At 53.6% G+C, this 26,105-nt stretch overlaps 1 protein-coding gene and 1 long non-coding RNA gene across 2 annotated transcripts in view; both read left to right on the top strand.

Moving 5' to 3' along the window:
• The window catches only part of MTHFSD (methenyltetrahydrofolate synthetase domain containing), a 427,514-nt gene that overhangs the window by 115,529 nt on the left and 285,880 nt on the right, over window positions 1-26,105 (top strand). The window lies entirely within an intron of this gene.
• On the top strand, window positions 20,094-23,984 carry LOC105855046 (uncharacterized). Its single transcript, XR_012913642.1, has 4 exons — window positions 20,094-20,843; window positions 21,457-21,621; window positions 22,359-22,474; window positions 23,393-23,984. It is a non-coding gene; the product is annotated as an uncharacterized LOC105855046 (long non-coding RNA).

The following is a 26,105-nucleotide window of genomic DNA, read 5'->3' as shown; positions in this document are numbered from 1 at the left end:
TGGTCCCAGGGTAACCCCAGTGGCCATGGCCGGGCCCAAGATGGAGTGATGGAGCCTGCAGATATCTGTTCCGAGGGAGGATGCCAGGGTGGCGGCTGGGGCTGGTTTACAGCACCTCTGTTTCCCTCTGTCTCTGTCTCTACATGTCTTTGTCTCTATGTCTCTGTGTGTCTCTCTGTCTCTCTGTCTGTCTCAGTCTCCCTGTCTCTCTGTCTCTAATCAGGGACAGGGCCCATCTCTGCCGGAGCATCGAGGCAGGAGTCTCCCCAGGTAAACCACATCCAGAGGCGGCTTCCTCCTGGCTGCAAGCCTGTGGCCGGGTTGCAGACCTCAGCCCCACTCGGTGGCCTCAGCGGACGGGGTAGAGTTGTCCCTAATCCCAGCTCACAGGCCTGCCTTTGGCTGTGAGTAGGACCGAGGCCTCGGCGATAGGAAAGTGGGTTTGGGTTTATTCGGAGAGATATTGTCACTGCGCTCAGCACAATGGCACGTCAGTGCGGCAAATGAAAATAAATGAGGACACTGTTGAAATAACTTGGCTTTTACTGCCGCCGCCACCGCGGGCTCATCAAACACCCTCTGTCTCTGCTGAGCTCAGTCTCGGAAAATGTCCTCCAAGCCTGACCCCGTGCAGAGTGGCCTCAGCAGGGTCCATGAAATAGCTCCACATTGGTGGGATTTTTTTTTTGTTTTGTTTTGAACTTTTCTACTTTCCGAAAGTCTTTTCTCAGGAAATACCAAACTGGAGGGGAAAAGGCAAAGAAAAAACTTCTATCGCTCCAGCAATGAATTTCTTTTATTAGGAGACTTTACTTTTCAGAGCGGTTGAAGGTTTACAGAAAACTCGAGCAGAAATAGAGTTCCTGACCACCCCTGCCCCGACCCCTGTCTCCCCTGTGGTCCACATCTGCAGTGTGGCATATTCGTTACAATATTATTAACCTCGACAGTCCACAGTTTACACAGGGATCACGCTTCATGTTGGACATTCCACACATTTGGACAAATGTGTAAGGATACATGTCCACCATTGGAGTATCACACAGAATGATTTCACAGCACTAAAAATCCCAAATCCCGTGTAGCAATGAAATCTTAAAGCAACTTTTTAAAAGATGGGGCTGTCCCAACTTCGAGCGCTGCATGAATAACCTAGGGATTGGATAGCTGGGGCGCATGCGATGGGGACACTCTTAACTGACTCTGTATCCAGAATGTGGCTGCGTTGGAGATGCTGCGACAGGAAGGCAGAACTGGCTCGGGGAGAATAGCACGGGCACCTATGTGCAATCACAGCAGTGCCAATGGCGCGTGCTGTTTCCTAAAGAGACGGGTGCCGTGGGGATGCGGGTGCCTGGCCTGGTGTAGGGTGGGGCCGCCCTCTGTCGCTGGCCTTGGGGAGCCGTGGTTTCGGGGTGTGGGCCCTGTGGACTCTGCCGTTGCACTGCGGCCCCCGGGACCGTGCGGCGGTGCCCACGCCACAGCTGGCACATCCCTGATTGGGAACCAGAGGCTGCCCCCTCCCCTCTGCACGCCGTCGCTGGCACATCTGGCGCCGAAGTCGTCCTCCTTCCTGTGCAGCGTTGCCGTGCAAACAGACCGCGGGCGGCCTTTGCCCCGGGGACCCAGAGATAATAAATCATTCTCCTGCTTTCTGGGGGCTCAAGTGAAGGAAGTGGGTGGCTTGGAAAAGTCCCCTGTACAGAACGTGTCCACGCCTTGGTGGCCCGAGGAACACGACCACTCGCCGCCCCGGAGGGTAAACGGCCGCGGCGCGTGCTGGCCCCTGTCCTAGAACAGACGCTCACAGAGCCTGAGTGGTTCCAAAGTTTAGCATCCCCGAAGGTATCTGTGCATAAAAGAAACACTGACGTGTCTGTGCGCGCTTGATTTATCTGCTGTAATTCATTGCCCTTCTCTCTCTGAAGGTGGGAGCGCGATGACATTGCTGAGGACTGACACATTCCCTTTCCTTTCCCTCTCCAAACTCCCGTGGCTCCCAAGACATCCCCTCGCCGTTTCCCCTTCTTACGTCCCTCGGCTCCCGTGTCCAGCTGAAAATGCGCTGATTTGTGACGAGCCCCGAGAACGGGAGAATAACCGCTTGTCACCCGGTTTCTTCGGACAGCTGTGGCGCGGTGCTGGCCCGCCAGCTCAGAGCCGACATCAGGACACACCTGGGGTCTTTCGGGAGGCTGCTCCCGCCGCCAATATAATTCTAAATATACTCCTAGTGGGTTCACTGACTGCCCGCCCCTGCGTTTATCCTTCCAGCTGAAATTTCCCCGACTTTTTTTCCCTTTCATTTTTATTAGGTTAATAAAACTTGGTTTTCGAGCATTTGGCTGCCCCAGGAGGGCGATCGGCCCCACGTCCAACGCATCAAGCGCCTGATGAGTGGCCTTGGAGGTCGGGGCCCGTCCATTCCAGAAGCTCCCGGTGCCTCGTAAAGGTGAGGCCCGTGGGCCGCACTGTATATTTTGTCTGTTGCTTTCCCAGCGTCTCTCGCCAGCTCGACCGTCACCGTGCGGGATTTATCTCAGGCCGACAGCACCACCGGGCAGCCCTGTCTCCTGCGCCGGTCTCCTCACCCCCACACGCCTATTGCCGTAAAATAAAAAGTCTGCAATAAAGTGAGGAGAAATGTGTCGACGCTGCATTTTAGAGCATTCCAGCAAAAGGGCTGCGGGAAACGCCTTCGTTTACATTCAAGAGGGAAGCTCCATGAGAGTGAGGGGTAAAATAGCCAGGGGAAGGGCCTTCAGGGGAAGACAGTCTGGTATTTAAAATAAACAAATTAAACACAAAATAAGTTTTGTGTGTGTGCGCGCGTGTGTTTATTCCGCCCCTGATTTGTTTTTTGGTGTTTCAGAGAAAGATCAGTGAAAGAGAAAAGTGGATGGCCCTTGCGTTCTGGGCCCAGGAAGGGGGCTCTGTCGCCTTCCAGAACATTCTTCCTTCCTGCACCCCTGCAGGCTCTCTCACTCTCTCTCCCCACCAGCTGTCGGCTCCTTGCTGGCTCCAGGCTTGGGGCCCGTGGCAGCCACAACATGGTTGAAAACTGGAATATGAATGGCCAATAGCCCGGGGAATATCTATCATTTCGGTGGCCCAGGAACCAGAGAGGGGGTAGCTGGGGGGGTCTCCAGGGTGGGGGTGGTTGCTGGGTTATGGGGTCCCCAGGCCAGAGGCTGCCCGAGTGTCCACACAGCAGCCGGGCCTTGTCAGCGTTCGTAATTGGTGTCCTGGTTCATCTCCTCTGGTTGGAGCCTCCAGAAGCTACCTCGCCTTTCACTGACTGCGTTCTACCGGGCCTTGCGCCGGCGCTAATAAATTACCCCACATGGCCCGCTGTGCCTGACGACTTTATCTTCCCTTCTTTCCCGCCGCCCTCCTTGAGCATGGAAGGCTGTGCTTGCTCTGCATGCAGCGAGGGGAGAAATGCAAAGCTGCCTTGCACGACTCTCCTTCGAAATGGTCGGCAGTGCCCCTTGCATGTTAGTGCCCACCCGGCCCTGATGCCAGGCCAAAGACCCGTCCCAACAACTGGCTGGGATTTGGGGAAGTCCTTTGGATCCCTGGGACATGGACAGGTGAGGTGGCGTCTCCCAGGCTGCGGGGGAACAGTGGGTGGGCATAGCGGCCCCTCTTCCGCAGGCTCCTTGCTCTTGTGGGCGAGGAGGAGTCTAGGGAGGTCTCGAGGTCACGGGGGATAGTCCTGGGCCTGGGCAGACCTTCCCTTCCAATGAAAAGGCTGGTGTGGTATTGGTGGCTGACGGCACAGCTGACCCGGTGCTCGGAAGCCCCGGCAGCAGAGTTCATTTCCTGACCCGTGGGGCGGTGGCCCAGCCAGCGTCACCTCCCTCCCACTTGGGGAAGACATAACACGCGTGGCTGCAGCAGCAGACGTCTGCACACCCCGTGGGTTGCAGCGAGGCCCAAGGATTTGGTGGAGTCCACACGTGGGTGGCCCAGAGTGGCTGTTTCCTTCGGGGCTTAGAGAGAGCGGCCGTTCCCCACCCCTGGAAGACCCTAAAAGCAGGACTGGCTGTCCTCATCCCCCCAGACCTCTAGGTGCTCGGAGCTCCTGGTTCAGAATCTCCCCCTGCCCCGCCTTCTCCCCCGCGCACCCCTCTCACGGCGGCCTGGCCGTGCGGCAGATTATCTTCTGAAAATATACTTTGAAGGGTTTTTGTTTTGTTTTGTTTTCCCTACTTGACACTCTTGAATAAAGTAGACCATTTGTCTTTTAGGCAGAAGAATTTCAACAGTTAACTTGCGCGGTGCAGGCTCAGTACGTGGAGTTTTAAATAGTTTTTCATCGCAGGCGTATCGCTGTCTCAGCTTCCCCCAAATCTCATAGCCTCCTGTCTCTAACTAATCCCCCCAACAGCCGCCCCCACCCCTATGGCTCCAGCCCACCTCAAGCCACTCACACTGAAAGGAGCATTCATGCCTGGGCCGTGTGTTTGTTTAGACTCAGCCTGTGTTAGTCCATGTTAAATGCAACAGAATGGAGAAAAATGTAATTCTCTGCCGGCTTTTGATCAAAGAGAGGACTTTAAAAAAAAAATTCAGGATGGATTTCTGAAGGACAATGTTATACACATTCCGCGTGTTTCTGAGCTTCAGTGTTTAGTTGATTTGGGGGGGGGAGATTTTGATCCCAGGGAGAAAACACTCACACAAACACGTCTCCGCACCGCAAACATTGCGAGACAGGCATTTTTCATAAGCCTCCCCAGCGGAAAAGTGGAAGGGATCGCCTCTTGATTTGTCAACAACACAAGAGAATCTGAAATACGGCTCGACTGCAACACGAGAACCCTTTCTTGCTTCTGGGGAACTCGAAGCAAAGTCACTCCTGTTGCCAGGGGCTAATTTGGGACCCAGGATGTCCTCCCCGGGTGCTCAGAAATGCGTATGTCCACACTCACTCCATCGATCTTCGTTTCACCACCAATCATTAAACGTACGTTTCTCCCCTAACTCCCTCAACTTCGGAGCAAATGCAAATAAAAATCGCTTAAAACGGTTAACATTTCCTGTCATTGAAGGCCTTCCACTGGGTGGGGGTCGCCGGGCTTTACGAAGTATTTCCACAGGAAAACGCGTTGCAGATCCGTGGTGGAAATGCGGACTGTTTCACCCGGCGAAGTCTGGGGTTTGCAATCAGCCTAAATTTATTGCAGTCCGTCAAACGATCCTTTATATTACGTGGACGTAGGGGAGCAAATATTCCAAACAAGCGCTTAGAGTATTAACCTGGGGCCCGGCTCAGGTCACAGGAAAAAACTAAAATAAGTCCTCTTTCCCCTCTCCTCCTCTCCCCTTTAGTCACTTTCTTTTCCATTATGGAAAAAAAAAAACCCCGAATTTGGTATTTTAATTTGTTGTGTTTCCTCTATTGATTGTTTAGTTAGTGATTTTGCCAACTTCCTGGATGTTCATTTCTGTTCTGCACAAAAGAGCCACATTTCCTTTTGGAATCGGGACCAGGAGACGGAGCAGACTCGGGAACCGTGAGTGCACCCCGGTCTGGCCTTCCCAGCGCCCCAGACCCCCTGCTCCCTGCCCTTTCTGCAGCTCGGAGCTAAATTTCCACTCCCGTGAACCCGCTCTGCGGGCCGCAGCGCCTCTCCCCACTTTTAGGAAAAGAGACTCTACAATTTCTACACAAACATCGGGTGGGAAGGGGAGGGGGAGTGACTTCAATTTTCATTTTAAGGCTCCGAAAGATGGAGAAAGTAAACAGAAGCAGGCTGGTTTATTTCAGGGGCTTGAAGTGAGTCTCTACTGAATTTACCTAATAAAATGAATTTTAAAAATTTTCATTTTTCTCATTTCATTCCAGCAGAAAATGAGTTTGCCTTTATAATGTCCAGATCTTTCGAACTCTATTGAGTGAGAAATTAAGTTACACAATTTAAATACTTTGGTGTACACACACACACACACACACACACACACACGAAACAAAGCAATTTGTGACTGTAATGCAATATAGCGAGCCTGGCTTTGGGGTCCTACGACACTTAAATTTTTTATGATGTGTAATAAAGAAAAATAAGATTCAGTAAAAAATGTTTCTCTTTTAAAAGGGGTGAATTGTAATACTCAATAACTGTAATTGTAATTTTCATTTGTTAATGTAATTTTCCTATTTTTTTTAAATCTTCCGAACATCTTGTCAAAATGTTGGTAGGGCTGGAAAGAAAACATATGTTAATGTTCGAGGCCACAGTTGATTTCTTTCCTTTCCGAGAAACTATTCCAACTAGCATGGGAAATTATAAAACAATGGAGTTCTCTTGTGAAAAGAGTATACCTTGCCTTTAATTACCAAGAGAAAGCAATTAATGCCGAAATTTCACGGCAAACCCAGCGATCAGTTAGGGGTGGGAAGAGGAGGAAGGCAGGATGGTGGTTTTCCGTCAGAAAATCCAGAAATCGACATCAGGCAGATGCATAATTGGAATGTGATTGTATTTACAAGGAAAAGTTACATAAACTTCAAAAATGAAAGTTGTTTTGCTTAAGTGTCTGAAAAAAGAATTTAGAATAATATTTGGGTTATCCTGGTTTTGTGCTCTCTTGTGCTCACAAAGGCTCATTGGGGGCCGGGAGGGATTAGAGAGCACCGTTCCAAGGAGGGTCGCATGTGTGTGTGGCGGTCTGCGCTGTCTCCCTGCACCCCACCCAGGGAGCATGGGGAGCTGACTGGTTGGAACCAACCTTTACTCCATAAATTCGTAGCTAATATGAAACTCTTAAAAATAGCAATTTTCTAACTTTAAAAAAAAATACCTCCTCTTTTGGGGGGTAATTGCAGGGAATAGCGCAATGGCTAGAGCTGGTTTTTGAAACTACGGTAGACCAGAGGTGTGCAGAAGGCTGTCTCCACTTCCCTGTGATTTTGACTAGAGTGTTTTGTTCTGGTTCTTCGGTCACTGAAACAGTGGCATTCTACACCTTAAAGCCATTTTTGAGTTTTCTAGCTTGGGTGGCCGGAAACAGAAAGCGTCGTCCCCTTGGCAGGGAGGTCTGCCCGCTGTCCAGTAGATGGCGATGTTACTTCTAGGGTGACCTGGGGGTGGGGGCGGGGAAGACACTGAGACTTAGCCCGAAATAATCTCGGGTCACCCTGTCACCTCTCCCAGAGTGCATCCAGTGGGCTTTGAACGTAACAAGAAACACTTTGGGGGCCTCTCCTGAAACGTGCCGAGCTATCAAAGAGTATTTAAAGTGTTTAAGCCAAATGTTAATTACCAAACCTCTCACCCTCCTGAAATAGTTGGTGCCCAGCGCGAGTTCAAAGAAACGCTCCCTGGAAAAGTTTGAGATAAAAATGGAAGAAACTTGGCAGCTATTTCAATATTTTGTCAGTTGCCTATGTTTTTTTTTTTTTTTAAATGACATCCTCACCTTTCTCCTGTAGCAGTTGTAGAGAATGTGCGTTGTACCGTAGTATGTGGAATTTTATGTGCATCAAAATGGTCAAGTGTAACTAGGCATGAATACGTGATGATAGTCTCACCTTCTCAAAAAAGTGTTTTCCTTTTGATGTGTTGGTGGAGCAAATATATACTGGGACGTTGTATTTCATTATATCAGCACCTGATAAAGTGGTATCACCAGATTCTTAGAGCTTTTAAACCTTAATGCCCCATGAAGGATTCCAGTATAACCACCCCCTTCTGCCCCATTTGGAACAATTTCTACTTTATTTCAAACACTTTTTTCTATCTCCATCATTTGCTAAAGAAAATCCCAAAATAATGATGAGCACATTCTTCAACATATTTAATGTTAAAATTAAAATGATGTTTAAAACATTTTTGGATGATGTCAATGTTTTGCTTATTCATGGGATGACATGATTCCTTAATTTATTTTATGCAATAATTTACTATTTTGTTTTTTAATTTAGAAAGAAGTAGTGTGCATGTTGACAAGTATTTTAAACAAACTGGAATTCAACAACAGCAACAAAAATATTTATTTCTTTTCCTAAAAATGATGTTATCATTTATTCTTGGGGGAAAAAAGGATGACTTTTTTTTCCCACTTGACTCCAAATTTGAAATACTTAAAGACTTAGAAATATGTAAATGTAGCCTAGTACAATGACTTCATCAAGTCTGGTAGTAATTAATCTTGTATCCTTCTGTAAAAATTTAATTGAATGACATGCTAGCTTTAACACTTGTGTGTATTTACAAGTTGTGCAAGTCACCCACTATACATAACTCAAGTGTATGTATTAATAAAATGATTGTGCAAAAATCCAGCTGTTTAAATAAATTCTGTTCTGCTTTAAAGATTTTGCCCTTTAGGGAGAAAGTCATTTAAGTATTGAGTGGCAGTGACCGGCGAACAATGGTTAAAATGTAAATAAATCCTCCTGAAACTTAGTTCTAATTTTCTTGAGCAAGATACTAACCCATAAAAAATAAACATTGTTTATTGAACCATGTTTGTATCAAGTGAACCTTTGTAAAATGATATGGAGAAAATATGAACATTTATGTCCCAAGTACTTCGGCTCCCTGGCAGAACAGAGGGAGCCATTCGATACGTAGAAACTAAAGAAAATAAAATTAGCGACTCTGGTGAGAGAGCCGTTCAGATTTTTGTAGTTGCATGAAGGTGATTGTACTAGAATTAGCACACACACAAAAAATTTGTGTCATTTGGCACCTTGGCTTAAGGGATAATTTAATTACACCACCTATTAGTGGTGACTTATGTTTCTGCTTCAGCCAACCTTACAATCTTGTTTATTTCCAGAAATCACATTTGTGACAGCTCTAATAGGCCATTCAACAGCAAACATTTTCTCATTTAGCTGAAAATATTTCAGGTTTCAGAAACTCGGAAAGGCAAAGCACTCTCAGACTTCATGCATCTGAGTTAACTGGTTTGGGGCAAGATTTTTTGACAAATGAACTCAACCATCCTGTTTGACAAATTTCAGCCTAAAATATTTTTATGTTTCTATTTGCCAACCCAGCAGACAAGGTTTGAGCAGATGCAGAGATTGCTGCCTCTTCTGGAATTTTTTTTTTTTTTTTTTTTGTGGAAGGGTAGGACGTGGGTCGGTGCCGTTTTTGCACGTGGGTCACAGGAATGGCTCGGAGGCCTGTCCGTCTGTGTCTACCACTGATTCAGATCCTGGGTCCTGTATTTGTAAACTTTCCACTTTCTGTTTTTTGAGAAAGGCACGTTTGATCTCTGCCAACGAAGGTGGGGAGGTGTATTTATTTCCTTCTTAACAGCTGAATGCAATCAGGGCACTTCTTTGGTGTTGTGTTTTAGTTAAAATGTAGAAGAAAAGAGAAAAACACACCCAAACAAACTGTAAGACACATCTAGCATCCAGCCTTCAGCCCCCAACCTTCAGTCCCGCCGTGGGGGACGGCTCCTGCAAGACCTCCTCCCCGGACCCCTCCCCGGGAAATTCTCCTGGAAGAAGAGGGGAAATTGCGGGGCTTTCGTTTCAGGGTCAGCTCACATGTTTAAGCGGCACGTCAGGAGGAAGAAGGCTGAGATCCTTTGTGCAAACAAGCACCAGAAATTCAAATCCCCTCCTGTCTCTCAGAAATGTTTTTGGGCAACGTCTCCCGGGCGGTTTGGAGAATGGAGCATTTAGAGGGGAGGCGTCCCCAATACCCCAGGCTGAACCTCCTCCAGGAGAGGGTGCTGGGGACACAGGTCTCTCTCCAGGCTTGTGTGGTGGAGACAGGGTACGTGCCCACCCAGGGCAGCAAAGGCTCTCGTGACTACCAGTGCCATGCGTGTGCCCTGCAGACCTGGGCATGACGTGGGCGGGAGGCCTGGCCAAGCCAAGGGGCTTGGACAGTGCTGCTCTGCTGTTCTCATGCAGCGCTCGGCCATTTTCACAAATGCCTTTGTTTCTAGTGTGTTCCCCGACCACGTCCCCTGCCGAGAATCTGGGTGTCAGGATGGTCGTATGCCCAAGGCCTCGAGTGGCACATGAGAGACGCTGACAGCTGTTAATCCAGAGCTCTAAGTGTGTTGGGTGTTGCATGGGGCAGCACGGTGGCATCTCCCAACAAGTCGGTGAGGCAGGAAATGTCATTATCTCCATTTGACAATCGAGGAAACTGAGTCCCCGGGAGGCTGAGTGAAGTCCCCAAAGTCGCACGGCCTGTGTGGAGGGCAGGGGAGGACCGGGCATCAAATCCAGGCTGTTGTATCAGGGACCCCACAGTCCTCACCAGGCCTCATGGCGCTTTGCTAAATAAGTACGTGTTGAGTGAATACGTGAGTGTTGAATTTGGGAGATGGTGGGGTGTGACGTCAGGAGGAAGGTTTCAGGGGAGGGCAGATTTGGGTTCAGGGAGGGCTCTGCCCCCTTCATTTACTGGTGACTGGTAAATTCCTTAAATTTTCCAGGCCTCAGTGGTTTCCTCCTACATAGACCAGAGCTAGTAATCTTGCTTTTGGGGTTGTGAAGGTTTGAGCTTGTGATGAGGGGCGTGGCGTGGCGTGTGCTCGGTGAAGGGCAGCATTGTGGCATTACGATGTCTCCAGGCCGGACCCTGGGCCCAGAAAGAAGCAGGCAGTGGGGCTGACCCTCGACCGGCCGGGCGATCCGGGCAAGAGTCGTGGGCTTGCCGGGTGTTGGTTTCCTCATCTGTAGAGTAGGGCTGGCTTTAGTTCCTCCCTCCAAGACAGGGCATGAGGAGGGCGAGCCAGGCCTGGGGTAAACACTAAACGGATGTCCACTCAGACTGTCCCAGGAGCACACGCCTCCTTCCAGCTCTCACATTCTAGGGACTCTCGGCCCTGGGGAAGTGTGCCCCATGGACCAGCGTCCAGGGAGCCTGTTGGAAACGCTGTCTCCGTCCCTTCCAGAACTCCTGAGTCAGAGGCTGCATTTTAACAAGATCCCAGAGATTTGTGTGCCTGTGGCCTGAATCTCAGGCACCCCAGAGACAGAGGCTACCGTGCACTTCCGTCTTCTCCAAGAGTGTCCCCGGGGGGTTCTGAGGAGGCGGCTGCCCACTTCTCTGTGAGCTCCAGACGTCCTGGGGCCCCTCCTGGTCCTTCTCCTGCCCTGCTCTGCCCACAGGCTCCCGAGGCTTCTGGTGGGGTCTGGCCGGGGGCCAGTGGGCGGCACTGGCGGGAGACCGGAGGGCCGGCTGGAGGAGGGGGACGCCGGGATGTTGCTCCTCTTCTGTCTGTCTGTGCTCAGGCTGTGTCCAGCAGCATGTGTGGGGCCACCATGAGCCCACGGAGGGCCAGCGCCGCTGGGCGGCCCCCACCGCAGGCTCCTCTCTCGGTCTCACGGGTCCCCAGCTACTAGCAGGTATTTGCTGGTTGGCATCTCAGCTTTTGCATCGCCAGAGCGAGCTTGCCTTCATGTCTCCCCTCCCTGACATGTGTCCCTGAGGTCCCCACTGCGCCCACGACTCGGTGTTCCACAGACACGCCACGCTGGCCCAGGCCTCTGCCTTTGCACATGCCGTGCCGTGTCTTCTCCCCGAAGCGCTTTTCCAGCCAGCAAATCTGTTTTCTCCAAGGCCCCACGTGAGTGCAGTGAGTGTCGGAAGGATGATCATCGGAGTGTTTCAGTGCTCCCTCCCGCCCTTTCCAGGCTGTCACGCCCGGAGTGTGTTCTCCTCTGCACCCCAGGGTCACCCGGCACCATCTCTCTGACCATGGAGTGTGGGAGCTAACGTGTCATCTGGGCCCATGTGACAAAACACTCACGGGCCACATTTCCCCAGAGACATGATGTGAGGGCATCATGACGTGGCAGGAGGAAAAAGGTGAGAGCAAAACAAAGCTTTGCTACATGTGTTCTGCGGAGAAGCCAGGCCTGCTAGGAAAGCTCTGCTTCCGTGGGTTTGTTCAACAGCTGGTCCTTCAATCAGGAGCAAATACTCACTGAGTGCCGCAGCGGTGAACAAGGGGCAAAGGCATTTGTCACCCTCCGCAGCCCGTCAGGGAGGACGGCACATCACCGGCAACTGCAGTCCTGTGCGGGGAAAGTTTAGGGGGCAGAGTGTGCATAGAGGAGGGGCTTCAGGGTTGGCTCTCCAGGCGGCTGTCCCAGCTGAGAAGGGGCAGCCTGATGTGGTGCAGGGCGGGGGCTCAGAGAGTGCTGGGGAGCACGGGGACCTTCCCGGCGGGTAGGCGAGCAGGTTCCACTGGCCTGGGAGGCTCCTCTCTCTTGGAAGAGATCGTCTCCACCAGTTGCAACATAGGCAGGAAGCAAAGGCTCACAGTCTCTGCGGCCTGCACGTCATGTTTTATGCAGGCAGGTTTTACCGAAAAGGGAAATAAATAAATGCATAAGTAAAATAATTAATAAAACGAAACCAACAGGCCAGGAAATAAAATATTTATCTTAGAATGTAGAGGTGGGCTCCCTTTCAGTGTCCCAAATGAGAAAGAAAATGTGCTACCTGGATGGCATCCCCGTCAGTCATCTCAGATGGGGAGAGGGAGGCAGAGCTGGGGGGGGGTTGTTGCCATGGAGACTGCCCTAGTACCCTCTTTTGCTTCCTTGGCTTGTTCCTGTGCAGGGATGCTCCCGGCTGCAAGTCAGAGGCCTGGGAGGGAGGGATGCACTTGTCTTAGAGCCCCAGATGGGTGGTGTCGGTCACCCTTTGGCCTCCATGCCTGGGCCCTCAGGGTGACAAGGTGAATGCCACACCTGGATGAATGTCACATCTCCCTAGGAGGAAGGATAAAGGGAGAAACACAAGGTCTTTTATCCTCTGGGCGTGCACATCTCATGGGCCAGACTGGGTCACCAGACCACTCTGCACTGCAAAGGCATCTGGGAAATTGCATATTTTTCATAGGGGCTTATTTTCAAGCAAAATGAAAGGAGACTGCTGCCAATAGGAGGAGTGGGGAGGGAACAGATGGGTGGGCCACCAGCAGAGGGCCCAGGAACGGGTATGGTCAGATCTGGTTGTCACCCGGATCCTCCCTGGGTCAGATGAGGAAAGAGACTTTTAAAAAATATTTTTACAGAAACCCTTCTGACAAGACATTTATTTCTTAACATCTAAATATTTCCCAGGGCAGGCGTGGGGTCAATGAGGGAAGGGTGACCCAGGTCGGGTAGGAGACCTAGATGTTATGTTGGCGTTGACATGGCAGGGAGTTTCCATCTGCAGCTTCCTTTTGCAAGTGGGGAAATTGAGGCACAGGGCCCCACAGCTAGCACCTGGTAGGGTTGAAAGTCAGTCCGAGGAGTAATTTCAGTGACCAGGGGTCCAGCCTCAGCATGTGACCCCAGACCACTTCCCCAGGAGGTCCTGTCCCAAAGCGAGTGAGGGGTGACGGCCTAGAGGCCCTGCCCGCTCACTCGAGGGGGGCCTCCCTGCCAGCATGTTTGTTTTGGGCATCTCTGTCCCGTTCCTCTGAGTAGCCGCCAGCAGCGCTTTTTCCCAGGGGGTGCTCAGTGGTGAGAACCCGGGAGTCCTCTCTTATCTCTGCAGAGCAGGACGCGTCCTGTGCCGCGCGCGTCCCCAGCGAGGCTTCCCAGCACTGTGATGAGCTTGCAGATTCCTGCGGGCGATTGCTCCAGCCGCTGCCCCCAGCCAGCTCTGGAGGGGGGGCTGTGTTTTGTTTCCCAGGCCCCCCAGCTCCGCAGCCGGGCGCCGCCACTGCCCTCTCCCCTGTCCCTGGCCTTTTCAGCTGCTCCTCGGGCCAGCCCGGCCGGCCGCCAGGGAGAAGCAGCACAGGGCAAACTGCTGTTTCCTCCCATTCTTTGTGCAGAGGCAGGGGTGGTTCCCAGTCAGCCAGGGCCGTGGGGGACACGGTGGCTCTTGGGGGCTCTGGGGGGGTGTGCTGTGCAGGCCCTGCCCACTCCAACCTGCCCCCACCCCATCAATACCAACTTCTGAAATATGCTCTTACCAAGCCACAGGGGGATAGAAACACTGGAGTGTGTGTGTGGGGTGGTCTCAATCTTACCTCCAGTGATGTTTGTCCGAAAATGCAGATTCTCAGGTGTCTGGTGTCAAAGTCAGACTCATTAACCAGGTTGGGGTCCATGACCCACAATTCACACCAGGCCCCCAGGTAATTCTTCTGACCTGTTAAGTTCGGGGAAAACACTGTTCTAGCAGTCGGGGCCGGCTCTGGACTCAGGCTGAATTCTACCTTCATGATCTTCTTTCAGTCGCTTTGTTTCTTGAAGCCTCTCAGAACCTCAGTCTCCTCTTCTGTTGACAGGTTCCGATGTTATCTTCCTTGTGCGATTATTGGGAGAAATCCCAGAGTACTGTGCACACAGAGTGTTTGAATCGAGTGTTCAGGAAAGGGCGAATTCTTATTGTCCACAATGATATTCAGAGACACAACCCTCCTGGCAAAGTTTCTGATAATCATAAAAACCAGATGGACCAACTGAGGGTTGGAGTCAAAAGTAGAGACCTTGGGCCAGGCACAGTGGCTTATACCTATAATTCCAGCACTTTGGGAGGTGGAGGCAGGGGGATCACTTGAGACCAGGAATTCGAGACCAGCCTGAGCAACATGAATTAGCCAGGCACAGTGGTGAGAGCCTGCAGTCCCAGCTACTCAGGAGGCTGAGGCACAAGTATCGCTTGAGCCCAGGAGTTCGAGGCTGCAGTGAGCTATGATGATCCCACTGCACATTCCAGCCTGGACAACAGAGCAGGACTCTGTCTCAAAAAAAAAATTGGAGAGCTTGAATGTTTCGAGCACCCTCTGTGGCTTCATTTTAGGTACTAAAACTATTTCTATTGGAAACATTGAAATGTTGACAATAATACAAGAGACTCAATTTCTTTGCTGTCCTCTAGAGTCCAGGAGCCCTGAATTGGGAACACTGTGTACTTCTGGGATTCTGGCTGAATCCCGCTCCAAGGGAGGTGTGTGGATCAAGGCGTACAGAAGGTGGAGCTGCAGTGATTCAGCAATGCTGACACAGGTGCCACCTGCCCAGCCCGGGCACGGGGACACAGAAATGGACACGCTCAGTCCCTGCCCACCAGGAGCACACATGCCAGGGAGAGGAGGAAGTAAGGGGAGGAATGATCCGGTGGGGTGTGCTGAGCATCCGCCCTGTGGGCCAAGTGCCTTCCCAGGCGTGGGTGGAGGAGGACAGATCCAGCTCTCAGAGGGTGGGGACGTCGAGTCCCACGGACATGGCAGTGGGACGTGGCTGGGACAGAGGTGATGGCATCTTTGGTCGTGAGCAGGAGTCCTCCAGGTAGACAAGGGACAAAGACGTTCTGAGCAAGGGGAATGGCTGATGTCAAGACACAGAGGTGTGGGCTGTGGTGGCCACCGGGCTTAGGAAGGGGTCCGTGGACGGATCTACCCACCACTGAGATCCGCAGGTGGTGGGGGGTTCCCAAGACCAGGTGGGCTTTTCCTGGTGCTCTCAATGCAGGCAGTCCTAGAACTGTCACCAGGGACCCCCGGATCATGATTAAATATATTGGTTATGTTCTGATGGTACCAGCCTTGGAAGGAGCCACTTGCATTATTTAAAGCCTTGCCTGTCAAGATTTCCTACCAAGGAATTTTTGGCAGAGTAGGCCCTTCCCAGGAGTGAGGACCACAGACCAACACCTGCCCAGGTGGGGACTGTTGGCATCTCCTCACACGTCTGTGTCCCCTGGTAGATGCAGATGCGTTTTGAAAGGCCAGCGCTTCCCCTTGCCCACACCATTATTGTAGTAAAAATGCTGATATCGGAGCATCATGTTTATTTTGGGGTTTGAGAAGCCAAGCTGACTGTGAGGAACGACACTATGGGCCTCTCCTCTTCCTGAGTGTCAGCCATCTGCACCTTAGTAAGAAAGAACCACGCACGATCCTCAGAGCAGGTTTTCCGTGACAACATGGGATGAGACCATAAAACCCGGGGTGCTGCATCAGGAAGAGGGGGTACAGACAGCCCTAACAGAGCCGGATGCGAGGAGGGAGGTGAGTCCTGGCCGGCCCTCTGCTCGGGGAGTCTGTGACTTGCTCTCACCAGACTCTCCTCTTGGCAGAGTTCAGAGATGAGACTCGCACGTGGAAAATTCTCTCCCTGGCTGAGAGCTCGAGTATGCACCTTCCTTGGTCACTTGCTGCCGTCACCCAGCGCGGACATGTCTTTAGGTCTGCGTCTCTCTCTGTACCGCCCACCTCCGTCGGCTTGAGAACATCCGTGTCGGGGGCTCTTTTAGAAATATTTGGAATTTTCCAAACCCTGACACAAACCTTTCAGTTTGGTTTAGTATATATAATAACATTATATTATCCTGCATGTGTATCAATCCATTTTTAATTAAATCTTTTTGTCCAAAGGGATCACAGTTTGTACACAATCATGATGTCTGATTCCTCACCTAGTTTCAAATGCCATTCCCATCACTTGCCTGCTGTGTGACCTTAGGTAAGTCACTTAACCTCTCTACGAGACAGTTTTCTAATCTGCAAATGAGGGATAAAAACAGTACTTAAGTTACTGTGAGGATTAAGGAAGTCGGTAGGCGTGAAGCCCTGGACATGGTGCCTGGTATGTGTTAGTTCCATAAGTATCAGAGGGCTTTGCCCCGTCCCGGGAAAGAATAATTTGATTTTCAAAGCAGACACTGGGACGCTGTTGTCTGCGATGCGAGATCACGCTCCCCGTAGCAAGAGCTTCACCGAGAAGCAACTTTGGCTCAAGGAAATACAAATCGACAGACAGTCACAGGCGGCTTTTCGGCAGTGGGGTGAGCCGCACGTGGGGGGGCCCACCTGTTGTTGGTGCTGGTGGAGGTGTCAGCACTAGAAATGGCTCCTCCCAGGTGGGCTGCCCCTTGGGGTCACTCTCAGGTCTGAGCCTCCAGTTTGCTGGAATTCGGCTCCAGCTACAGCTTGCCCAAGCTCCCAGCACGGGGCCTGGCCCCCCAGGGCGATCTCGGGCCTCAGGGCTTCTGGGCCTGTGATCTCCCCGGTGGGCCCCCAGGGTGCCTGTGCATGGGGGGGCTCCATTTGTGGAGGGACACATGCCATTTGTCAGTGGCGTGGGGTGACTTGCTGGGCACCCCTTGAAGCAGCTTGCAGAGTTCAAGGCCGGGCGCTCTCCGCTCTCATTATCAGATCTAATTGTGGGCTCGGGTTTCGCAAGTCGGGGCTGCGCAGGTGGAGGACGCGCTGCAGAGGTCAGGCCTAAAAGCTTATTAAACCGCTGGTGTGAAAGGTAAGACCATCTGGATGCCATTTGACAACTTAAGTGGTAATTACACCATTTGGCGCAGGAATTAGTGAGAGCGGGCCTACGCTGTGGAAGGGACAACTTTTCTGTCGGAGGGGGGTAGTTGGGGGTGTCCCATGGTCCTCACCCCCAGGTGTGGCCTGCAGGTCCCCTGCCTCGGTCTCTGGCTGTCTCCGGGCTGGCGGTCTCGCCGTCACGCGTGGGCAGCCTCCATACTGGGAACACACCTGCCCTCGCATTCTCCGCCCTGGGAAGGGAGGGGGCGGTGGGGGCGGCTTCCCGCGACATTCCTCCCGGGCAATATGGAAGTGTTTAAGCGGGGTTTGCACCAGGCAGGGTAGCTGAGATCTGAACCTTTAAATTATAGCCATTCCCGGGCTGAGGAAAAGTAAATAAACAGTTCACAGCTGCAACCAACTCAACACAGGGTCCGGCTATCTCTTCTGATTGCAGGACAAGTAATTAAGTGAGAAATGTGAGCCCTCCACGTCAGGGTGAGATGATAAAGGTCTCGGCAGTAAATCCACCCAGTTGCAGAGACCCTCGGGTTAACCCCCGCGCAGCCGGGAGGGGCACAGGGTGCGGGGCGGGGGGGGGCGCAGGGTGCGGGGCGGGTAGGCGCAGAGGGGCAGCCCAGGTTAGGGATGTCTGCAACGCGGGTGTCAAAGCCAACCCACTGACATGGCCCTGCCTCGCTTGCCCTGCTCGGGGGAAGGGGGCTCCAATGGGGTTCTCAGCAACACCCCCGTGGAAGCCCCTCCACACACAGGCGCTGTCTGCGTCCACCGACTGTCACAGGCCGAGCTCTGCCCTCACACGTCCAGCTGTGGACGCTCCTGCCCCGTGCTCAGGCTGCGCCTGTCTTTGGAGATGGGGCCTTTGAAGAGGTGATTAGGGTAAAACAGGGTCATTAGGGTGGGCCTTGACACAGCCGGACGGGTGTCCCCATAAGAAGAGGACATTAGGACACAAAGGGGTGAGCACGTGGGGACACAGCAAGAAGGTGGCTGTCTGCAAGCCCAGGAGAGAGGCCTCGGAGGGAACCGCCCTGCCCACAGGCTGGTCTCGGGTCCCAGCCCCAGCACCCAGGAGATGCGTTCTGCCGTTCGGGCCACCCATCCTGTGGGGCTTTGTGACGGCAGTGGAGCAGACCAAGGCGCCACCTTCACTTGTGCGCGGAGAGCAGCGTGCGCTTTGCAACACTCACGGGTTGCACCAGGCCCTCGCCACTTGGTGGCTTCTTATACTCACCAAAGCAATAGTAGTCCCGCTTCTCAGGTGTGGAAACTGAGGCCTGGGGGCAAAGCTAAGCGCCCAGGGTCACAGAGACAGGTGCATGGACACAGCTTCCCAGTGGAGGGGCCTGGGGCGTCTCAGAAATGCAGACTCCTGGGCCCCAGCCCAGACCTGGGGAATCAGTGCCAGGGGGCAGTTTTCAAGGCACCAGGTGAGTCTTGCGTCTAGCCAGGTTCCTAACCACCACTCTACACCCAATTCTTCTTGCTGGAATATTTTTTCAAAAAGCAGCTCCTTAGGAGGGGCTCCCATCCCTGGGGCACTTCCCATCTCTCTGTCTCCCCTGGGCCAGGCTGCCCCATGGAGTCCTCACACTCATGCTTGGTTAGCTTGTGTTTCCCCGACAGCAGTACAGGCTCTGGTTCCCAAATGCCTGGTTTCAAGCTCAGCTGCTGCTACCCCTTTGCTGTGTGACCTCAGGCTCATGGCTTGACCTCTCTGGGCCTCAATTGCCTCATCTGTAAAATAAGATCATAAGAGTACTCTTAAGGTAGTTATTAACCAAGTTAGTATTTGTGATGTGCTTAGAGTGGTGCCTAGCACGTGGAGAGAGCTGCGAAAATGTTTGCTAAAAACAAAATGACCATCTCACATATTAATACTTACCCCTGGGTGATAAGAAGCTGGGGGGAGGGGCGGGAAATGGGAGACAAAACAGGTTTGTCAAAGCTCTGTTCCCTGGAGAGGTCTCAGTGGAGGGGACAGGCACCATTTGTCCCTGGCATCCACCGCCATCCGCCCCACCGCCCACCGGGGAGAGGAATGGAGACGTGGCTCCTTCTGTTCCCGTGTGAGCCATGGGGCCCTCGGAGGGGCAGTCCCAGAGGGACTGAATCCATGATAGCAGCGGCAGGGCCTCCCCGTCAAGAGTGAGGGGTGGTGGCCACACGGAGGGGCTCCCTGGCTGCGAGTGCTGGGGGTCGTGGATCACCCTCGTGTCTGTCGCATTCGGTGTGTTCTCCCCAACCCGGTGATGAGCGCCTATCCTTTCTGTAATGAAGACATAGTGGGTTTTTTGGCTTAGAAAAAACAAAGAATGATGTGGAAGTTGGCTGTGTCACCCCAGTAGACTTTTCTTTGGGGCATGTTTTGGCATTTCCTTGATGTCCTCATGGCCCAGCCAGACTGAATGCCCCATCTGCGAGCTGCTCCACCCTTGCCCCCCGGGGCCATGTGCCTGCCTGTGTTCCGGCCTGTGGCCCAGCAGGGGATGGCTGTGTGTCACCCAGCTGTGGGTCTCCAGGAGCCGCTGCAAGGGACCTGCCCTGAAGCCACATTCCGGAGCCCCTGGCTGCATGGCATTGTGGAACCCTGGTCTCATGGGGTCCTGGGGACCCTCTGCAGAAAGTGGCCCTTCCCAGGGCAGGTTCACACGGCTCCTTTACTCACAGGCCACCGTTGGGTCTGTCTGGGAAGGGCTCCCGGAAGATGCAGGAGTGGGCTCCAGGCCTCTCCGCCATCGGCTCCCTCAGCCGGCCTCGTCTGTGGCGAGGGGAGAGCGCCCAGGTCTCCCCTTCCTCCGACCGGAAAGAGCAGACAGGGAGCTGCCTGGCCCCAGCCCTGGGGCCGGCTCCAGAGCTGCGTTCGGTCCCAGCCACTCTGCTGACTCACTTCTGCCCTTAGAGTCCACTGCCACTTCTGTGAAATGGGGACAAGAAGAAAACCCATTAAAGGGCCGTTGGGAGGATTAAGCAAACTAAAACCACTGATGGTGCTGCCACTTCTCGGAGTCTCCACTGTCAGCTCTCGCCATGGCCTTGTTTCCTTAGGACTCCGAGTTGTGTCCCTCTGCAGGAGGGAACCTGGGGACTGGGGAAGACACAGGTATTTACTCAATCCTTCAGCCAGTGGTTTCGGGCCTACACCAGGCGCTAGCGTTTCATGGGAAACAAGCTGACCTCCTGCCTTGGGAAGTACAGCACCTGCTGGGGTGGGGCAGCCAGGGGTCACATGACCGCACAAAGGGACCCTCCCGAGGCTGAGAAGTGCTAGGAAAGGGGAGACTAGAGCAAAGAGAGCAAATCCGGAGCCCGATGCAGACGGGGCAGCCCAGCCAGGGCGTGAGGGACGTGTGGGGCTCAGCTGGGCAGGGGAGAGGTGTGGCCTCCAGGCAGGGGCAGATCCGGGAGAGCCCGTTCTGTTCAGAAAGGGGAAGGGCAGCCTGGGTAGCTGGTGAGTGGGGGGGGGGGCCTCCGCCGGGTTCCCAGCTTCCCTTCCGTGGTGAGAGACTCCCTAACTGGGCAAGTCACAATTTGGGATGCAGAGCCCTTCCCCAGCCTCCGTGGCAGCGGCGACGTGCGTGTGACGAGCCCGTGTGTCCCCGAGGAGGAGGAGGACGGTGAGACCCCACCCGCCTTCTCCCCCCAGCTGCTCGGTGCTGAGTTGTTGCAGGATGGCCACGGTGACTGATGGGAGCGGAGCATCCCTGTGGTGCTGAGCCTGAGTCACGCAGGAAGCGTCCGCGTGGCCACAGCAGAGCCTTATCCCCAGGGCAGGGTCCTCCTGAGGGTGGGCCCCCGGCGAGGCCGGCCCTGCGTGTGGGGGAGAATCTCCGAGGGGCCTGGTGGGTGGGGTCCCACCAACGTGGAAGTCCTGGCCCAGGTGAGATCGGAGGTGACAGGACTCCTCAGGCACCATGAGATCGATGGCGGAAAGGCGACTGTCCACTCCCAAGAACCTTTGTGTGTTGACCCACTGTCCCGAGAGCGCCCCCCACCATGGTTCTCGAATGGCGGGAACTGACTGGGCCTTGAGTGGCTCAGTGTGGGGAGGGGCTCGGCTTTCAGAGGCCTCCCCTTGCCTCAGCCCAAGGACTGGCCCCAGGGCCACGCCCCTCGCAGCTGGAAACCGCTGACTTCCCTGTTCTGGGATCCAAAGCGGCAGCCCCGCCCCCCATGGTGACGTCACGTGCCGGGACACCATGGACACCCTTGCTCCGGGGATTTTTATAGGAGCGGTGCGAGGCCACAAAGCTGCTGGGGAGGATGTCGTCCCCCTGGCCAGGGCCTGGGCCTCGGCGACCTTGGGCTCCGAGGGAACTGTTGGAGCCAGGGGCAGCGTGTGGCCCCGAGCCCCGCTGGATGCATCCCAGCGCTCCGTGCCAACGGTGCTTCCAGGTTAGGTCTCGTTAGGGTAATAAAAGGGATGAAAAAATAGTATTTGGGCAGTATTTTTTCCTGGGGTGTCATGACAGATTGAAGGCCTGTGGCTCCAGGCATGCTGGCCAGTCCCAGCTCCTGTGACCCTGAGGCCAGGGGGGTACCTGGACATGCCACAGGCTTCCCCTGCTTCAGCCTGGCCTAGCCTCATGGCCCCTGACCCCAGCTACTGGCCCTGCTGCAGTGGCACCTGTGGGAACATGGCTCCCCATCCCTGAGAGCCTGTGTGGCCCCTTAGGTCCCTGGGAGCGGGATTGCGTCAGTCCAGTGGGCCGGCTGCCCACACCATGGCTGGCCCGGCCACGGGGGCTGGGTTGGCCTGGCTCGTCCTCCTGCACCTGGGACAGGAAAGGGCCTCGGATGGGCAGGTGTCTTGGCACCTGGCACCTCACTGCTCTGTGTGGAAGAACGGCTGCTTCTCTGCCATCTCCGAACCCAGCCTGGGTTTCATTCTTGCTCTACTTGCCCCAGATTGTCAACCCAACAGCTGACCTGGCAGATCGCCAGAGAAGGCAAACTCAACTGAATGTTGGCTCAAACCAATCCTAGACAGCAAAGCCCACGGGGAGAGGGAAGAACTGACCCAGCCCAGGTTCCCCAAACCAGCCCAGTGTGACCCAGTCTCCTGGGAAAGTGGAACCCGCAGGGTGTTGATGTGGTTAGTCCCCAAGTCTTCCCACTCGGGATTTTCTCAGGAAGGAGAATTGAGGGCAGCTGAGTGCACATTCTGAAAAATACACACCTGTTACTCACACAGTTTTCCACTCCTCCGAGATGAGTCAGAGATGCGCTTTAGCCAGCACAGCAGACGGTGAGGAGGAGAAGGCGGGGCAGGGGGAGATTCTGAACCAGGAGCTCCGAGCACCTAGAGGTCTGGGGGGACGAGGACAGCCAGTCCTGCTTTGAGGGTCTTCCAGGGGTGGGGAACGGCCACTCCCTCTAAGCCCCGACGGAAACAGCCACTCTGGGCCACCCACGTGTGGACTCCACGAAATCCTTGGGTCTTGCTGCAACCCTCGGGGTGTGCAGAGCTGGGAGCACGTCTGCTGCTGCAGCACGCGTGTTGTGTCTTCCCCAGGTGGGAGGGAGGTGACGTTGATGTGATTTGTGATTCTCTAAGTAGGCGTCCTCAAACTATGGCCCACGGGCCACATGCGGATGTTTTTGCCAACTGTTTGTTTTTTTACTTCAAAATAAGATATGTGCAGTGTGCATAGGAATTTGTTCATAGTTTTTTTTTAAACTATAGTCCGGCCCTCCAACGGTCTGAGGGACAGTGAACTGGCCCCCTGTTTAAAAAGTTTGAGGACCCCTGCCTAAGGTCTCAGAGCAAAGCAGGAGTGACAAAGGTTATATCTATAGAGGACCTGGCTGTAGGCCGTGCAGGTCACATGGTCTGTCACACCCACCAGCTGTAGTGGGACTGCTGCTGTAGGCACCCTGCAGATGAATGGACACTGCTGGGTTCCAATAAAACTTTATTTACAAATACAAGTGGCTTGTCGGACTTGGCCCCAGGGCCGTAGTTTGCAGCCTGAACCTCAGATTATGGAGTGTTTTCCCTACACTCTGGCTTGTGGAGTTTGTCTTTCCAGGGGTGATCATGTTCCACACAGAGCACTCTTCACGCAGCCGGGGCCTGGAATCTTGGTGTCGGGCACCTTCCCACTCTGCCATGTCCTTCCTGTCTGCACCAATGTCACCAGATCAGGGAATGCTGTCTTTGCAGGCTCACTGTGGACTCAGATTCATCACCCGGACTCCTATTCAGACTGTTCCTAAGTGGTCCCAGCCACGCTGGGCTGGAAGTCACCCGGAGAGGAGCTGTCCGTGGGAGCTTTCAGAATCCAGGGGGCTGCAGGCTTGGGGCTCATCGTCACGGTGATCGCACGCAGCGAGAGCCTACCATTTCTTCTCTCACGCTAGCCGTTTCAGTGCTGTCCCCTGGCCGGTGTTTATGTGCGTGTTAGAGGAAGGGGAAGGGGAGCGTGTCGTGGGGTGTTTGAGGAAAGCTTACGCTTGTCAGCTACTCGCACGTACGTTTGAAGAGTGTTCAGTCTTTGTCTTTAAGCTGAAGGCTCTGAATTCGTTTTGGACGGAGAGTTTCAAGAAAGGGGGAAACTGTCTGTGTCAAGACAGACGTGGATATAGCCTTTCAAGGTGCTAGATTTGTGCTGACTTGGTCCAAAACACAACCGCATCTGGCTACGTCTGGTGTCGACCGCTCCAAAAATGTCCTAAATTCCAGACAACCTCTTGGGCTTAGAAATAAAAAGTCATTAATCCTGCATTTGAATTTAATATTTGAAATTTTATCCTAATCTTTTTTTTTTTTTTTTTGCTTCCACATGAATTAACTTTTGAAAAGTTGGAAAGGAACATGAGTTTTTTTTTTTTTTAAGGGAACATTCTTAACAAAAGGGTATAAAATTAAACTAGGTTTGACCTTTTGAGTTTAGCAGATTTTCCACCTGGTCGGAGCAGGAAATGGGCTTCTGGGTAGGCAGGCGATTCTCCCCCCACTTCTGGAAAGCGACGCCGGGCACATTCTCGCGGTGGCGCGACTCTCGGCCAAGCCATAATGCGAGTTCCTCGTTGACGATTAGCAGATAAGTGGTGAGATCCAGAGTCTGGGGAGCCGATGCAGTTCAGGGGATGGCTCCAGGCAGCCCTAGTTCAGTCTCATCAGAAATGTTTCAGCCTCCTCCCTCTCCCCTCCAAAAAATGCGCATAATTCTGCAGGAATCTCACACGTGGGTGGACAGGGCCAGCTTGGGTTTCACCCATCCAAGGCCAACTTCTCTCTGGCAGGAGGGTGCAAGCGTGGGGCACAGACCCAGCCACCCCAGGATTTCTACTGTCCTGCGGGAAGGGAGTGTGGGAGAGGGAGGGTCCTGCAGCCTGGGGATGGGGGGTGGGGGCAGAGGGAAGTCTATGGGGGGGGACAGAGGGGTCTTGGGATGTTGCCACTCTTGGGGTCGGGGGCTTGGGGAACATGCCTTTGACTTCTGGCGTGGATTGCAGGGGGTCTCCTGGGGGCTGAGGATGGGGTCCCTCTACTCGGGAGCTATTGGGGTGACCAGGGTTTGAATCCAGCCCCACGTTTTACGGAGTGAGAGACTTTAGTGGAGCCACTGCACCTCTCTTAGCTTTGGTGTCCTCTGGTGTAAAGCAGGAATAAAGTGTCACCTTCCTTAGAGGCCGGTTGTGGGGCTTACATGGGATGGTGAGTTTTGCCAGCCTCCGTTGGACAAGCACCCAGTGACCAGCTTGAATGGCAGCACCCTTATGTCACCAGAGATCATTTTTGTTCCCCAATGTCGCGTGTTGGCCAAGGCGAGGGAGAGGAACTGCCATCGTTCACCCTGCACACCCCCCCTCCCCATTCGTTCTGTGTTTTTCCTTTCAAGGGTGGTCTCTGCTCACTCCACTCTGATATCACCGCCCAGACATGCGGGTCCCGGCATGGGGCGGGAGGGGCACGCTGTGGGACTTCTCCCGCCGGCCTCGCACCCCCGAGGCGCTGGCCTGGGCTCCAGAGTTCCGGGCTCCTTCCCAGTGGAATTCTCGATTCTCTGGGCCAGGGCTGGACGGCGCGCTGAGAAATAAAACACAGCCGGTGGGAAGCGGGGCCAGAGCCCTCACTCCCTCTGCCCTCCCTGATGCGTGGGGGGCGGCGGAGGGAAACCGGCTGGCAGACCCAGCCCCCACGTGGAGTTTGCTATCTAACGCGGTGGGGTCTTGGGCCTGTCACCTGCCCCAGCTGGGCCTCGGTTTCCTCACTCAGGAGGGAGGATTTGCATCTGCGGAGGTGAAAGGGTGTGATTCTATTTTAGGCAGGTGACAGGAGCGTTTCCAAGGCCAGGACTGGAGAGACCCTAGGTGACACAGGCGTGAGTGTTTTGAACTTTTACCTAAAAAATTCCGCAGGGCTGGAGCTGGGGCAGGGCAGGCGAGGCTCTTGCCTCGGGTGCAAAATTAGAGGGGATGTCACAAAACCCTGCCATCGTGGAGATAAATTAATAATTTGATGCAATAATTAAACAAATCAAAATGCAGAAAACTCCTTGGTGAACGAAGCATCAAAATCAGGGTCGGGATTGTTGTTTCCTTGTGCCTCAGCTTCGAAGATAGCCTGGCACCTGCCGCCGTGCGTCATAAAAACATTCCTAGCACGCCTGACTTGCAAGCACACAGATGCCGTTGCTGCCTAGAAAATGCCACATGGAAGTTTAAAAAGTGAGTGTATTAAAAAAAAAAGAAGAGAGAAGGTTATCTAGCGTGTGACTAGTCGTGAGTGGACGTAGCAAAACGTCGTGGCAACGGGAAGAAGAGTGGCTTAGGGTGTGCGCAGGTGCGAGCTGGTGGTGAGGGGTGACCCCGAGTGGCTCTTTAACCCCCCATGCCTAGGACCCGTGCTTGGACCCCGAGTATCCACCCCT

The sequence above is a fragment of the Microcebus murinus genome, chromosome 20 (assembly GCF_040939455.1).
Source record: "Microcebus murinus isolate Inina chromosome 20, M.murinus_Inina_mat1.0, whole genome shotgun sequence".
In the NCBI taxonomy this organism is placed as follows: domain Eukaryota; kingdom Metazoa; phylum Chordata; class Mammalia; order Primates; family Cheirogaleidae; genus Microcebus; species Microcebus murinus.
This window is presented reverse-complemented; position numbering and strand designations above follow the sequence as displayed.